Below are 16,225 nucleotides of genomic sequence, written 5' to 3' on the forward strand. Positions count from 1 at the left end.
ACATGCCAGCACCTCACGCGGAATCTCTCTAATACCGGGAAGTTAATGAAGTTTTATAACGGGGCGGCGGAATTTAGACTATCAAACACCCAGGGTAAGTCACTCTATATTAATGTCACTACCACAACTCAACATTATTCGAGCTCTCAATCAATGTTCAGTACCAATAATCATCTATAATAATTTACAGTATACACTGCCATGTTACAATGTTCAACCTTTTGGCAACCCTTTGCTCTAAATTGGTGTCTAAATCCTAATGTTTTTTGTTACTTCATCAGGTTATGTGTTTCACCTCAGACCTTTCTGAAACTCTCTAATTATATATATTTATTGTTTCCGAAGATTATTGAGTTTTCGATGTTTCCAAATTGAGTGGAAACTTTCTTCTTGAAAATAAACGACAGAATATAGCCTTTGATTACCGATGGGATAAAGAGACAGGTGGTGAGAAACCAAATCCGTACTTCACACGTGTGTCGTACAAGGTAGACCTCGTTATATTCTTTGTGATAGGATTACTGTGACCTCGTTAACGTCACGCTGAAATATATTTCACATCCATAAACAATGTCGAAACTTATTTAGATTAATTCTTTACTAAAACAAACAATATCGTCCCAGGCATCAAATTCGGTTCACATTCTAAACTAGTTATGCATAGATGTACATGTACTCCAGACACTATATAATTGAGCTGTATCCATTTGTTATGTACGTATACATATAGACCGTGGTGCCTGTTGGCGTGATGCACCCGACCACTTTTACGATTTTCAATTTGATTTGATGGAAACTTGTCGTTGTGAGAGATGAAATCAGTTTGAACTACACTGACGGGCGAAAGAAACTTCCAACTATGCCAACTTCCAAGAATGTTTGGCGCATCAGTATATTTGGACAGATATCTAGACTTACGTTGGATGATCCGTCTGTCCCATCATGTCACCTTCTAAGCGTACTTTGTAGCATTGTTTCCAAACGTGTTTGCATATGAATGAATATACACAACTGCACAATCCGATCACTCAAAGTCCCGATACAAATCATAGAAAAATGTCCACGGAAGCGTGCCTGACTTTTGATTTTGTGGCCCAAAACATCACAAAGGTGAACAATAACATTCCCTACTGATCTCTAGCCTAACATGTTGTGCTTAGATCACGTTTGTATTTTCTTATTCTGAGAGTGTAGACCTTGCCCTCTGTTTTTAGCTGTTTGCTGATTTTCACTACAGTACAGGAACAGTCTTTGGTGAACACTCTAAATTCCGTTTGTTCAAATGGTATGGACAGAATGTAATGTCAGCTCATAGATTAAGGAGCCGCACCATGATGGTTGCAAAACCAGGTCACGGTGGTGATCGACTGTGGGTTCAGAGAGCGGTGCTGTTTGACTTTTAAGGTTTTCTTACAGTTCTGCATACACACAGCTATGCATTTGAATGAGCATCATGCGAACAGTTCTTAAATGAAGGTCTTGAGCATTGCTGCTATCATGTTTGCAGACACAATAACTCGAACATTTTGTTAATGCGTATGAATAGAAATGTTAACAATGCCCTTGTCAGGGCGTATATCAATGTCCATGCGCAGCCAGATTATCAACCGTTTTCGCGTTATTTTATATTTTTAAATACTTTTTTTTAGCGTGAGTGATATATACAATATCACACTCATTCTTGTGAGATACCATTTTGGCGAAACTCGCGAACTTTCAATGGTATGTTATGTAGCTTTCGCATGATCATATACCATATATGGTGCACTCGCTTCATAAAATATGTATTTAATGAGAATCAGTGTAGTATTCGCGTTTTGATGACGATATGTTATGTTTTAAATGCCGTCGGATGGCACGAGTACTGCTGTGCGGCGTAAGGCAACAAACGCAGATCTTTCACTTTTCTATTTAAATTGTGTGAGTGGCGGGTGCTACTGGTGTCATCACCGATTGTCAGTGAACGATTCATAGAACTTAGATGACTATTTTGCCTTTTACGCCCAGTGGTATCTATTTCTCCAAAATGGTGGAAACTGATTATTTTCTGGCGTTGACGTTTTATATTTCGAATGTTATGCAATGTGCAACCAATGTAACTGATCTGTCAGTCATCGCACAATCTCCAATGCATTGTTTATTTGTCATACTGTCCCAGTATGGGTGGAACTTCATGTAACAGCAAATCTACTTGAGTATAGGTATCATCACAGTTTGGATTGTAGAAAATAAACAATGAGTATCTTAGCAGAGCATCACAGATTGTCGATTTTAACAGATAGTATTTACATGTCCACGTGAAAGTGCTGAAATCACACGCTCTGTAATGGGATTCCTAAACAAATATGTTTTTGGACGTGATCTAAAGCTACACGTGTAGGGTTGCATGACCAGTGTTTTCATTGCTTGATATGTAGAATTGGTTGCATCTATCTACTATATAACCTTGTGATGCTTAGCAGCTACTGGAAACGTCAGTACGTGGTCAATCTAAAAATGTTGCTATTTCCGTAATCAAATGGATAAGCATTCAGAAATCTTTTCGTTTTTTCTGTTGAGGGGGGACGATTTTACTGTTTTTCAACGATCTCATCATCTATATTTAATGCTTTATTCGTCTTTCAAATGTTGGTCAAACATTAAAGATATTAAATATTAAAATCTGTAAAATTGCTATGTTGTGTTTATATTTTATGGCTTCTTGTGTCATCCCGCATGTAATTATGGAGCACCTTCCACATAGCAATATATGAAGAGGGGCACTTAGCACCTATGGGGACACCTGGTACTTGCGATAATGTTCTATCCCTAAATTTGACACATATTGATAGTGTCAATCAAGCACATGACTTATTTCTGAGTAGAGTTACCTTAAGCTTTAAGGTGAGGTGAGGTGAAATGGTGTTTAACGTCGCGTCCAAGATTATTGCACATATATAGCGACGTTTTTAAGCTTTATGCAATTAGCCATTAAACAGTCATAAAAATATATGTCCGAACTCCTTTCTTGGAAACAATATGCGATAACTTGCCTCTTTGGCAAGTACCGTTCCTGCCATCCCTCCACTGTGGTGCACAGGCCCCAGGACATTCTCCTGTGGTGGAGTTACACACGGCCCCTCCTTCACAGTGACAGGAATAGCTACAGGAGTCTCCGAACTTTCCTAGAGGGCAGGTACCTGTGAGTACATAAAAGTCAATAAGAGTAAATATAAAGAGCATATTGTTGGTCGTGTGTTTGTTTTATCAGACATTGCTTCTAGAATGTATACCCGTTTTGGTTTCTTGTAATATATACTTTGTGTATGCCTTATGACGTATTATAGCAAAACGTAAGATATATATGTTCTGGAAGTATCACGTAATACATACAGGTAAAAGTCTTTTACTCCATCTATCGAACTGGATATATAGAGATTACAACACGAGTGTCTGTCAGATACCATTGATCTTACAACGAGTTGTTTCAAAACGTATCTAACGAGCGAAAGCGATACCCTTTGTAACAACGAGTTGTAAGATCAATGGTATCTGACATGCACGAGTGCAGTAATCTGTTTCCTACACACCCTTAAATCGCACCTTTTTAGCATCGAACCGATGATTTTTGTCTATTCTGATGATTGCAGTGTCCCTTTAATACATAACACCACTGTCATAAGTGACGTCATCCTATGTGCTGCATACTACTCATAAATAATGTGACCCTACACAAAAGGTTTCCGTCATATCTGTGGATTTTCAAGGCGATGATGAAAATGCAAACTAGACAAAAACCAAGAACACGCTGGGTGCCAAGTTGAAAGTTCAATCTCAAAGAAATTACCAAATATTGTACAGCAATGTTTACTTCCGTATGACATCACTACCGGTGACCGACATTTACAAAATGGCTTGTTCACTGACAACAGTACGCGGGATTTCCAGAGGAGGTTTTCGTTGATTGAGGGATCGTATATACATAAATGTGTCACGTAAGTAATCAGAAACATTCTGACAATCTGCGTGCTGTTATTTGTTTTACCATGTTTTCCAATGTAACAAAGAGAATTAGTCAGAAATGCAGATAACTACCGCCATCGTTGTGCGTGATTTAGCGTCAGTCATGGCGTCACACAGACGGAAACTTTTACGGCTTCAGTTGAATTTACCACATCATTGTAATGTATATATGTGTAATTCCATAATTAGTGCAACGACACTCTTCCCATGAATATTCTCAAACGCGTGATCGAGCCAGTGTATGCAACAATTAGACGAAAGTACCTCTAAAAATGCTACACAGTGTAAAATCTGAATTTTGCTTTGTTTACATTTCAGCAAGTACAGTTTTCCGAGCACAGTTTTCGTTTCCATACCTAATTTATTTCGCATTGGTGACAAAGACCATTTATCCATTGTTTCGAAAATGTATGAGGAATTCAGGGATGCATGTATGGCAGCGGAGTTTGAAATATACCTGATCGAACAGGCGTCTCATATTCGGCATTTTGTAAACACAATCCAATATGGCGGAACGTAAACATTCTAAACGATTCTAGGCTTATCAGCGACGTTTCAGAATTATCATTAGTGATTTGATACCCTTGATCGCTAATATGCTATTTTTCTACTATTATTATTCGAGTGAATATCCGATATTTAAATTTCTAAACACACAGTAAATATTTATATAACGCCGTGAATTGTGATTTGGCGAGATTTACAATGTACCTAACTTTCAGTCACTTTCAATAATTTTGAATTGCCTAAAATGACAGTAAATGATAAACAGAAGGGGGAATTCAAAACTGTGAAGTGTATTAGTCTGCGTGGTGTATTTTGAATTTTATTCCATTTCGAAGTGAGGGTTAAAGATGAGGGACATATGTGTCGCTGTGGCATCCAGGGGGTTTACACTCTGAAAAAACGATAATGTTTACATAACAACAGATAATGTAACTGATTATAATAACAAACAAACTCGCAGACGAGGACGAGTTTGTTTATTTTTATTATTAATTACACGGTCCTGTTGTTCAGTACAGACGAAGGTGAACATTCGACTGAAGCATCAGCAACTTATGAATGAGATACACTCAGGAAAGTAGTCCGTCATCATCTGACCCCAGGTCATCACCATGGAGTGGCCAATCACGGGCCTGGAATTCGATCTCACACATATGTTTGATACCAGTTATCTCATATGGGTTTCTCACCCACAGGTGTGCAAGATTATGATTTGGGAATGATGCATCAGTTAGCATGAAGGAATTTTTCAATGTGTACAGTTCCAATCGCCTTGCCAGTTTCATGTAGCAATGATAATGCTTTTGGGGAGCACCAATTGATGAGAATGAAATATTGATGAAGAGCTACAAATTTATATTTTGAATGAAACTTGAGTGACGGAATCAACAGAGACTAAGATAAGTGTTATTTCGAGTGTTGCTATATACTAGTATCATGGTACACTATGTTAGCGCTAAGATTATCGTAAGCCTGTGTTAAAGTATGGGAGTTGGGGTCATCTTAGCGCTGAGATCGCTTTGTGCAAGGGTGCCCTGGTGATACTAATGATAGCATGGTCCCGTTGTTCAGGACACAGCCAAGGGTAGAAATGTATTGCACACGTGTTGCTGTCTCATCACAATGCAGTTTCGTGTAGACACCTATTCTCCTAAAAAGGACAACCTGATTCTTTCATATTACCATAGTTAATCTGTCATGCCATGATGGGGTTGGTAGAGTATAATTAAATGAGGTAGATTTTGGAAAATGTAGTTCTATTAGCTTAAGTACTTCAGAGCATGTTTATTCTATTCAAATGTCGTGGAAAGATACATTTGCTTACAACTAAACTTTTGGATCAACGTCTCACCATCAAAGGCCTGGTTAAATCATTGTAGAAAGTGTTTGGAAGACACTCGGTGCAGTTTACTAAATGTAACCTTTACATGGAGTTTTCACACCTCCTTACTCACTGGCACACAATTGTTATTGAAATTTGCGGATGCTACTGGTAGAGCAGGACATGCTTACCCTATCGCGGACACCTGGTGTCACCACTGATTTCAGTGCTATTTTGCCTTCTACGTCCTTTAAAATAGCTATCGGCAGATGTTCAAGACTGATAACTTTATTGCACTGACGTTTTGAATTAATTAAATTCCAATATATATAACATCATACAAATCCAGAGGTATTGTTTAGCGAGTTCATGCATGATCCTTAAGTGTAAATGTCCGTCACTGTTGTGGACCGTGTGGCCTGTGGCCGGTATTCCATACTTTACTACTACCTATTGGACATACATGACTTTTTCCGGAACCTGTTTACTGAATCTCTATACCAATTCTAATAATATATGTACAAAAAAGGGTTATGAAAATACTTTATGTATCCTACCATGAATTGAAATAGAATTGGGGTTCAAGAATGGTTAACACACTTTCGCGAGAGCCAGATCCCAACATTGAACCATCCTTCACAATCCTGCCAAAGTGCACATTGAAGAATTTCAATTGAATATTATATCCCTAATTCCCAAACTATTAACTTTATATTTCGAGTGAAAATAGAACAGTTACATCATGGCGACGGTTAATAATCGAGTCTGGCCCAGGCAAACCATTGGTGTAATGCATCACACATCATTTTCTTAATTTAACGACTCCATCCGCATTAGTCGGAGAATCATGTTGGACTGAGGAGCTAGTCTTCCCAGAATATCCTTGGGGTAAATATCATAGATATATGTATGATATTGTTTGTCAAATTGCTATGTTCCTCCACAGTCATAACAGAAAGTGTTATAGAGTTCAGTGTTATGGATGCGATAAACCAATCCTATAAACTTGGTCACGATCCGATAAATATGCAAATGACGTCATCTTGGAGGAACTACTTGTAATAAACTTATACAAAGATGTGAAGCCAACTTGGTCAAAAGGCTTTACATGACATACCACAAAAGTACACAGGGTGAGTGTAAACCAACATGACTGCATGTCTTTGTTTCTTCGATTGTTTTAAACATGACATTAAATCATAAAGAATTTATCACCTCCGTGTGTTTCCGTATCGTAAATATTATTTATGAGGAATATGAAGTTGGTATTATCCCCGCCACTCCAAGGATAGACTGTTTTTCCAGATATGTGATATTTACAATACGGAATCTCACGCAACTAATAATCTCTATTTATGGCATATAGGAATGAAATAATTGATTTTGTGTTTCCTGTCATGGCAAATCCATTTGTGGTGAAAATAATTTCATTGTCAAACATACTCACTCAGTGTAAAACACATACAGCAAGCTAATCCCAGGACAGCAAAACACAAACCGCAGGAGGCCGCCATGTTGGGTCTAAAGGGAATGGGAAACGTCAACGCAGGAAGAAATCAACCGAACGAAACTGTTCCTGATAACTGTATTTATAATATAATGGCTAGTGTTATAATAGTTATAAACTTGGTATCACGATCAGATAAATATGCAAATGAGGTCGTCACGCAGGAACTACTTTCAAGCCCCATACATGAACTTCGATACACTGCCTTCTTCCTCAAAACACTGTTGACTAACATTCCCAAATATGCTTATATATGGCTTCTCAATGTGTGGCTGACTGCAAGTTTATTTGTTGCTATATGTTAAAATGGGCGATTCACTCAAACATTGTATTTGTACGTGGTTTCGAAAGCTACTTCATTGAGTTTAAATTAGCCCTTAAACATAAATCATTTCAGACCTTCGTGTGTTTCCGTATCATAAACATCATATATTTGGAGTATAACCTATGTATTCATATGGAAAAACAATCGGCTAATGCGTTCAATGTATTTTGTTTATGAAACAAATTGAAAAGTATTTTGCAATGAAATGGATCAGAACTAAGAGGCCAATCACGGGTGAATGAATGAATAAATATTTATGAAATGGCTGCGTAGGCTTTAAACGATAAAGGAAACCAGCTGACGTCACTGATAGTTGATAGGTGATGTGATTTTAAATGGGTTTCAACCTCGCGTTCAACATAATTGCACACATATCGCGATGATCGTGTGTGTGCTTGTCGGTGTGCGAGGGTGGATCGATGGATGGTTGCAGGTTCGAGAATATCGTCCTTATCGCAGTGGGGTACATCGACCTCATCGCAGTGCAATCTCATTAACAATAGCGGTAGCGAGAGCTAAGATCTGATTTTAATGAGACTGTATCATAGTGCCGAACATCGTCCTTAACGCAGTGGAGAACATCATCCTTATCACAGTGGAGTGCATCGTCCTTATCGCAGTGGAGAACATCGTCCTTATTGCAATTGAGAACATCGTCCTCATCGCAGTGGAGAACTTCGTCCTTATCGCAGTGGAGAACATCGTCCTTATCGCAGTGCAGAACATCGGCTTATCGCAGTGGAGATCATCATCTTTATCACAGTGGAGGACATCATCCTTATCGCAGTGGAGAACATCGTCCTTATTGCAATTGAGAACATCGTCCTCATCTCAGTGGAGAACATGTCCACACATCACCCATCATTATAAATGCTTCAGATATGTGAATAATAAATTGAATGTTAACTAAATTGATCACATGAAGACACATCGTATGTTACTTTCCTAACTGTAGAATCATCAGTATCAAATCAACTAGGTATTGTGAAAAAGGTCCTCAAGGACTAGCAGGAAGCTTCTAATGTTGCTAATGGGGACATCAGCTCCATATTTTCCGACCGCTTGCGACGTTCAGTCGTGTTGTTTCAATAATGTGTGTAATTTTGTATACAATCGGACGTTTGGTTACTCAACTGAAAGTCTCCATGATAAAGTGTACCTTGCGAACTTGCAATGAACGGAATAAAAAATAAACTAAATCTAATTAGCTCAAGGGTCTTGTATAGACGTCGATGTGTAACAGAGAGCAAACACAGTATAAAAGAAAAGTGGGACTGAGTTATTAGTTTCCAATCAATATAGTAGAGGTATGTGATTTTCAACCGTGCAACGCCAATGTATAAGGCCAGATTAGGACAAAGTCACATTGATAGTTCAGTAAACTTCCATCCCTACGAAAGAAGTTTCCTCATTTGCATGTTTATCAGATCGTGATGCCAAGTTTATTGGATCGGTTTATCGCATCGATAACATTATTCATTATATAATACAAAAATAATATCATGAAATGACTAATTCTAAATGATATTGTTTGGTTTCTACCTGAAATCCTAGACATGTACATGTACAAACGAGTGGTGTAAGTGTTTATCTTGTTTGTAGTGAGCGTATTGTTCATATAAGAAGCAAGCTCGTAGGTTCACATGAAAGTTTATCCATCGCTTTTAAATCGTTCACACTTCAATGAACCCATCCAAACTGGGGTTCAATTCTTATAATTTCTTACTTTTTAGTCTATTGGTATCGCCGAATAATATCGTAACAACGTTTGCTTAAATTTGAAATTCTCTGGTTTCGTGGAAGAACATTGCAACAATGTTATTTTGTCGGCCAGCTCTCGGTCACATACGTTTCCCCACTCATACTCAGTTACGCAACGAAAAAAGGTTCTATGAATATATACAACATAATCTGAACATGTGTCAAAATCAACATAATTTTAATCTCTGAACACATTGACAAACGACATTTGGAATTAATGAAATCTTAAAAATAGGCAACAGGAAAGTGAGCATGAGGTTGAAATTTATATTTAGTGCCGTTGAAAATGTTTATGGGACAGTTTTGGAAAATACCCCAGCGCATGAACCCTCTCATGGCACTAGCAAATTGGGAATATCACTGATTTATGAATGTGTTGCTTCTGTTTGGATAATCGCAAACCAATTCGGGCGAAGTGGAATGGACTGGTGGGGATTGAATGGAGTGCTCTGAAACTTGTGTGTTTTGTGTTAATTCCCAACGTCAGGGTGTGTTATATTTGGAGTTTGTGATTTGTCGCGTGTGCTGTAATACTTCACTTGGCTGGTGTTTCTTGTCAACTGAAATGGACCTACTGTATGACCTGATGCCATCTCCTTTTCTGTGCCCCGTCCTTCCTCATGTGCCGCCGCTTCTCGGCCTAGAATGTCGGCCAACTCAGCAACCGGAATAGTAATTCCGTCTACGTGTATTTTCTCGTCCCCGATGACCTATCGGTAAAACAGGTAGGCAAGCATTTTTGTTTTTTCAAAATTTAAGTTTCTTTCCTTACCTTTTTATGTCTTATTTTTTAAAAGCTAGATCAATTTTATTTGTCTTACCATAGAACATTTTCATTGAGCCTATTAATTTAGTGTTTTTCATTTTAGATTTGCTGTGTCTTGGTTTCTCAAAATCTTGGAGTTTTTTCCGATACGTCTAGTTTGGGATTGATCAGGGGCAGTCACTTTGATCTGTGTCGGCGGCCACATCTGAGCAGGGTAGATCTAGTCAACAACATTGTTAAATTTCATTCGCATTGTCTTGGTGCTAGATTCCTGTCATTTCCGAAAACAAAGCATGAAAGTCAATATGGCTCAACAAATCAATTTCGATCACCTCAGTAATTTTACAGTATTCATTGTCTTCACTTGCGTTATTTGTATTCATAGATAGCCATTCCATATCCAAATCACCGAAGGACAATTCATTTTGTTTCATGTAGCAGCTAGACAACACCAGACCCAAAGCATTATATTTTATGTCAGATGATATGTTACAAGACCAGGCAAAAATACTAGATTAATTATATTGCTGTTAAATGCAGGTATTAAAAAGAAAAAAGAAAATCGAGTTGATCCTAAACGCCGATGGAGATAACTGTTAGAAAACAAAGTAGTGTAACTACTTGTGTGAAACCAAAGCCATTTTCATTTAACGATTCACACTACTTCATAAGCATGTGTTTATTAATCACTATAAAAATGTGATACCAGGTGTTCACGAAAATGTCAGCGTATCCTGCTCCTTCGGTGGCACTCGTCAAAAATACATGCAAAGGCATGTTAGTTGTTCACGTGAAAAAGACGGGAATATATGGTTCAAGTCAAACTAGGGACATTATTTGATCACTAATGCGTCAAACGTCCTTCACATGTCTACCATCATACTTTTTGAAAGCTTTACTGATGCCTTGAATGTTGTACCCTGTTTACACAACATGTGCACAAGCGTTGTAAGACATCTTCAAAGACAGAGCATGCTCCATTGTACCTCACAAGTTGAGAAATGTAGACACCAAAACCTGGTGCTTATAGCTGCTTGGAATTATGGTTTTCATCGAAATACATTATTTAGAATAACCATTCTTGCCGAATATAAATTTGAATATTATCATCTAGCATGCATAAGCGCTTTATAGTTTCAAAATGGGCTTTACGAGGAAGAATATTTTGGAGTATTACTGGAGGATGGGGACGGTTGTTGTGCCCCCTCAAACGGTTGCGTACGGTTCTGCCACAAATTGGTCTCAAATCCAGGAATTGCCCAGGCTGTTAATATGGCAGTTTGGTAATCGATCCGTAGATGCACCAACCGAATATGGTTGTCCTTTTGTCGTGACGCCATACGTGGACGACCGGTCATACATGCACTCAAGTCATGAGCGTTGCCTTGCTGGAGAAGTCTTCAGAGATGAAATTGTGTTTCGATGAACAGTAAAATATCTGTCAACTTTCTTTTTTTAAACATATCCACGGCGCATAGATGTTAATTGACAGTGGCATTTATGAGCACCTGATAGCTAAAGGGTCATTGTACGCTGTTCACATTTAAAAAACACGTGTGCATGTAGCGTGCTCCCATTAAACAAGCTGACACCCAAATTCTACGCCGTGCACGAACATGCACGTGCAAACTGAATCACGACATTAAAGTCGAGGAGATGTCTTAATGAATATGTATTGTAAGATGCATTATTTCATATTAGACTATTTTTATTGAAACTGTACATGAAGCGCAGTTTCCTTTACTTTCCTTTATATACTGGAGTATATCAAAATCCGGTTTCAACACTAGTCTGCGTCCTTTGTACGTTAACGACGTCATTGGACCACACCAAACACGTGACAATGCAGTTTCCCATTGCCACACGATACAGTCGATGCGTTGATTCAGTTTATCTTTGACTATTGTGTTATTACCTTCAGACAGACACATACTCATAATATAGTTTGTGGAACGTGGTTCGGTGGTGGTTTAGTACGGGTGGTGCAGCATTACACAGGGGGAAGTGTGTTTTGTTTGCCCTTTCTCCTAAACTACATTAACGTGAACTCCGCGACAGGTGCTGGAGAGACATGTGAAATAATGTAATAAATGAAACATTGAACACATAGTTATTCATTTACTGATGTATGAATATGAGAGGCATTATGGATACACAAATTGAAATACAGCAATATAAAACTGACAGCATTAATTCAGAATTTAGTCTCTTTTCCTCAGGTTTGGCGATAACTTTGAAAGAGTTTTATCGGTTGTGCATATGATTTCCTCCTTCTGATCAGACAGGAAATGATGTAAGTTGTCCCTTTGCATAAACGTTGTGATTTCCAAGGAAGAGTTAAATATTCATTCATTTGTACACAGTGTTGATGAATGGATATAATTTAAGGCCGCAATGACCTGAATTACTGTACAGAGCTTTCTGATAAAGCTTATTGATAAGTGAGTGTACGAGGACATAATTCAAGGGGAGGAAGGGACAGGTCAGGCTCTTTGTATCACCATGGGTATCAGTGTCGGGAAATACAGAACAGCTATAGAGGTTATCACGCGAGTGTGTATGGGGATGGTAAATATCCTGCATTAGGAATAAACTTTGCATTTAGCGATCCTTGGGGAGCTAAATAAATAGTGTTTATTCCCATTACAGGATATTTACCATCCCCAAACACACAAGCGTGATAATGACTTTATCATATAATGACATTCTTTAATTCTGTGTTTGAAAATCGCTTTCCCTCTCTCACAAACATTACCTAAACATTGCGAGTTTTCCTTGAATGCGCGCATGAATATTTATTACGTCACAGGGTAAGTGATGTGTCAGTCGGACAGTGACAGTAGCCAATATAGTTCCAACTGAAATCTGTTTCTTATACTGTGGCGAAGCAACATATACGCAAATCAACAATTGTTTTTACTTGCATTTTGCGGCAATCCATCGGTCTGTCCGCTAGAGTAACTGCTCTTTGTCAAAGGGAAGCTACTCTAACCCTAGTCTGTGAGACATCAAATGCCTCAGCGACATCACAGTTAGACACTGATTTTAAGTATATTAGACTGTTCTTTTCATAATGATAACAATTATCTCTGTAGTTTATCCAGATTCCCGATGGTTAATTCTGACTCGATTGCCGAATGACAAAGGCGACGCCATGTTTATTTATAAACACTGAAAGTAGTCCCTACTTGACCTTTGATATTTGCATCTCTATCCGCATATGACCCCCACGGATATCGTTTTTATCCGTTGGCTTTGTCCTGCCGAGAAGCCTACCCATTAATTATATGATAAAGCACATTATTCTGTCTGATAACTGGTTTGTGTAAATACATATCATGAAACATTGAATAATCGTACGGCAGTGATTCACATATACACCTACTGCGTCTCGAAATTAGAGGTGCAAAACGTTGTCAATTCAAATTTTCCAAAGCATGTCTTGAGACTACAAGTATTTCATTGGAAAAGGAAAAGATATCTTTGTAGGTTATCTGATATCGCTACCTGCCCTGTATTCATGCTAAACAATAGGGTATGGCTGTGCAATAAAATAAATAAAATAAGCAATATACAATTTCTGAAAATTTAACGCAATAGCAATGTCTCGTTTATGCCATATATTCATATAATTCGGCCACAAATACACATGTAGTTGCAACTCTGCTTCTGTATGACCACATTAAGGCTTGATGAATACAAATTAACTTGTATTGAAGCCTTAAAGATACACATGCATCCGTTACATGTTAATCATATACATCTGCAAACAGACACGTTATAAATCAGCTTTGGAAATAGCTGGTTTCCCAAAAGACGCGCTGTATTGGTGCCTTTGCATGTGTTTGCGATTGGGCAAGATACGCTCGTTCTTTCGCGAACACCTGGCATGGTTACTAATTGATAGAGGTTTACATGCTTATGATATATTAGGAACAGATTTCTTATGATTAAGGAAGCGGTTTTTGAATTTCGTCGTATCCTAATTGCAAAGAACGATGATCATGGTGACAGTCACTGGATTGTCTGGTTCAGACTCGATGTAATACAAACCGCAGTCATTTAGCTGGAATATTGCTGAGTGACCAAATATTCACTTGGGTCAGGGAGCCTGAGACACAGGTTCCATCCCCACATGGGCGCAATGTGCGAAGCCCATATCTGGTGGTCCCCCCATTTCCGGTGAATGAAATGTTCGAACATTAATGTGGCCTGCAGGTTATACAATGAGTGTGGGTACATCATCCTGACTTGGTCTACAGTTGCAGTGTATGGTTATATTGTGCATTGTTATGCCTCAAAGTGAAATTGACCAATCAGATAGCAGAACTACTGACCCCATATGAGCCCGTATACCGTCGACCTGTGAAGATTCCGGGGTAGAATAGGTCTTCAGCAACCCATGTTTGCCGTAAAAGGTGACTTTGCTTGTCGTAAAAGCCGACTAACGGGATCGGGTGGTCAGGCTCGCTGATTAGGTTGATGCATGTCATCGATCAAAATTGTGTGGATCGATGCTCATGATATTAATCACTGGATTGTCTGGTCCAGACTCGATTATTTACAGACCGCCGTCATATAGCTGGAATATTGCTGAGTGCGGCGTTAAACAACAAACCAACCAACCAACCGTATATCGTCAGTAAAAATCCAAGATGGTTGATATTGACCTAAACCGTATACCGTCAGTAACAGCCATCTTGGATTTTTCAACACCCACCTCACATGACAATTCTAGTACAGAAATTCGTTATTCGACACTGTTTTGTGTTTTAATATCATTACTTGTGATGTGCAAGGACGTTCATGTTTTTTGGATCACTTTCGTGACTTTAATAAGATTATATAAAGTTAAATTTATCAACAAGGTTTCGCCTCTGAGGTTTGAAGAGTAGTCTCCCTTTGACCCTCAATGTCTTAGGTTGTAAGTGTAAAGTTTTGAGTTTTAAGTTTTGACATGAAACGTGCGACAAAGATACCAAATAGTGTAAACTTTTCGGCATAATAAATTCGTCATGGTGTCTTTAGTTGCCGTATACGGTGTCATATTAGGTTAGCAGAAAAATATTGGACGAGCCGTCAGCCGGTGTCATATTAGGTTAGCAGAAAAATATTGGGCGAGGCGTCATATTAGGTTAGCAGAAAAAAATATTGGGCGAGGCGTCAGCCAGTGTCATATCATGTTAGCAGAAAAATATTGGGCGAGGCGTCAGACAGTGTCATATTAGGTTAGCAGCAAACATATTTTTCTGCTAACCTAATATGACACCGTATACGGCAACTAAAGACACCATAACTAATAGTATGTGTCGACTTATTTCAATGTCGTCCTCCGTGTACAAAACACGCAAAGCTATTGTCTACCTGGATGGGTTACAGCAAGTTTCTGCACGTGGTGTGTTTCCTGGTTGCAACGCTCCACGTTATGTTCTTGATGTGTAATCACGTGCTCGCTTACATTTACATGGTTATAGACTTCAAATTAACTTGTTGACATCCACGTGCTATCCACTAAGTATTTGACTCATTTTAGTTATATGTATACACAATACCAATCATGAAGTATGACACAGCTGAACAGTTTATTAAGGAAGTCTGACAGTAAGGGAATAATACAACAGAGATGAGGATACAGAAACATGCTTAAATTAGCAGCATCCAGTTGTAATACATAATTGATAAATAGAAGTGAATGGAACAAAACAAAGACTCGGACTTACAAATGCCATGCCAACGGCGTAGTTGAGGATTTTGAACGACAACGCGTTTAAATCACAGTAACTTTATATTATCTCATGAAGATTCTGTTCAACTGCGACTGTACTAGATAAAGGCGATACCAGAACGGTATATACCATAGTACGAGATGAAGATCCCTCAGTGTTTAGACGATAATCACAAATTATTTCTGATCATGTATTTAAAAGCCTCCTTTCGCATATGTATAGGGGTGTTGTGGCAGCCCTGTACTGAATCCATTGATTCGTCAAGTCGCAAACCCAGGTTTAATTTAACAAATGGATACGTTAGCGCCAT

This window comes from Haliotis cracherodii, unplaced genomic scaffold, assembly GCF_022045235.1.
Source record: "Haliotis cracherodii isolate W230 unplaced genomic scaffold, xgHalCrac1.p SCAF_16, whole genome shotgun sequence".
In the NCBI taxonomy this organism is placed as follows: domain Eukaryota; kingdom Metazoa; phylum Mollusca; class Gastropoda; order Lepetellida; family Haliotidae; genus Haliotis; species Haliotis cracherodii.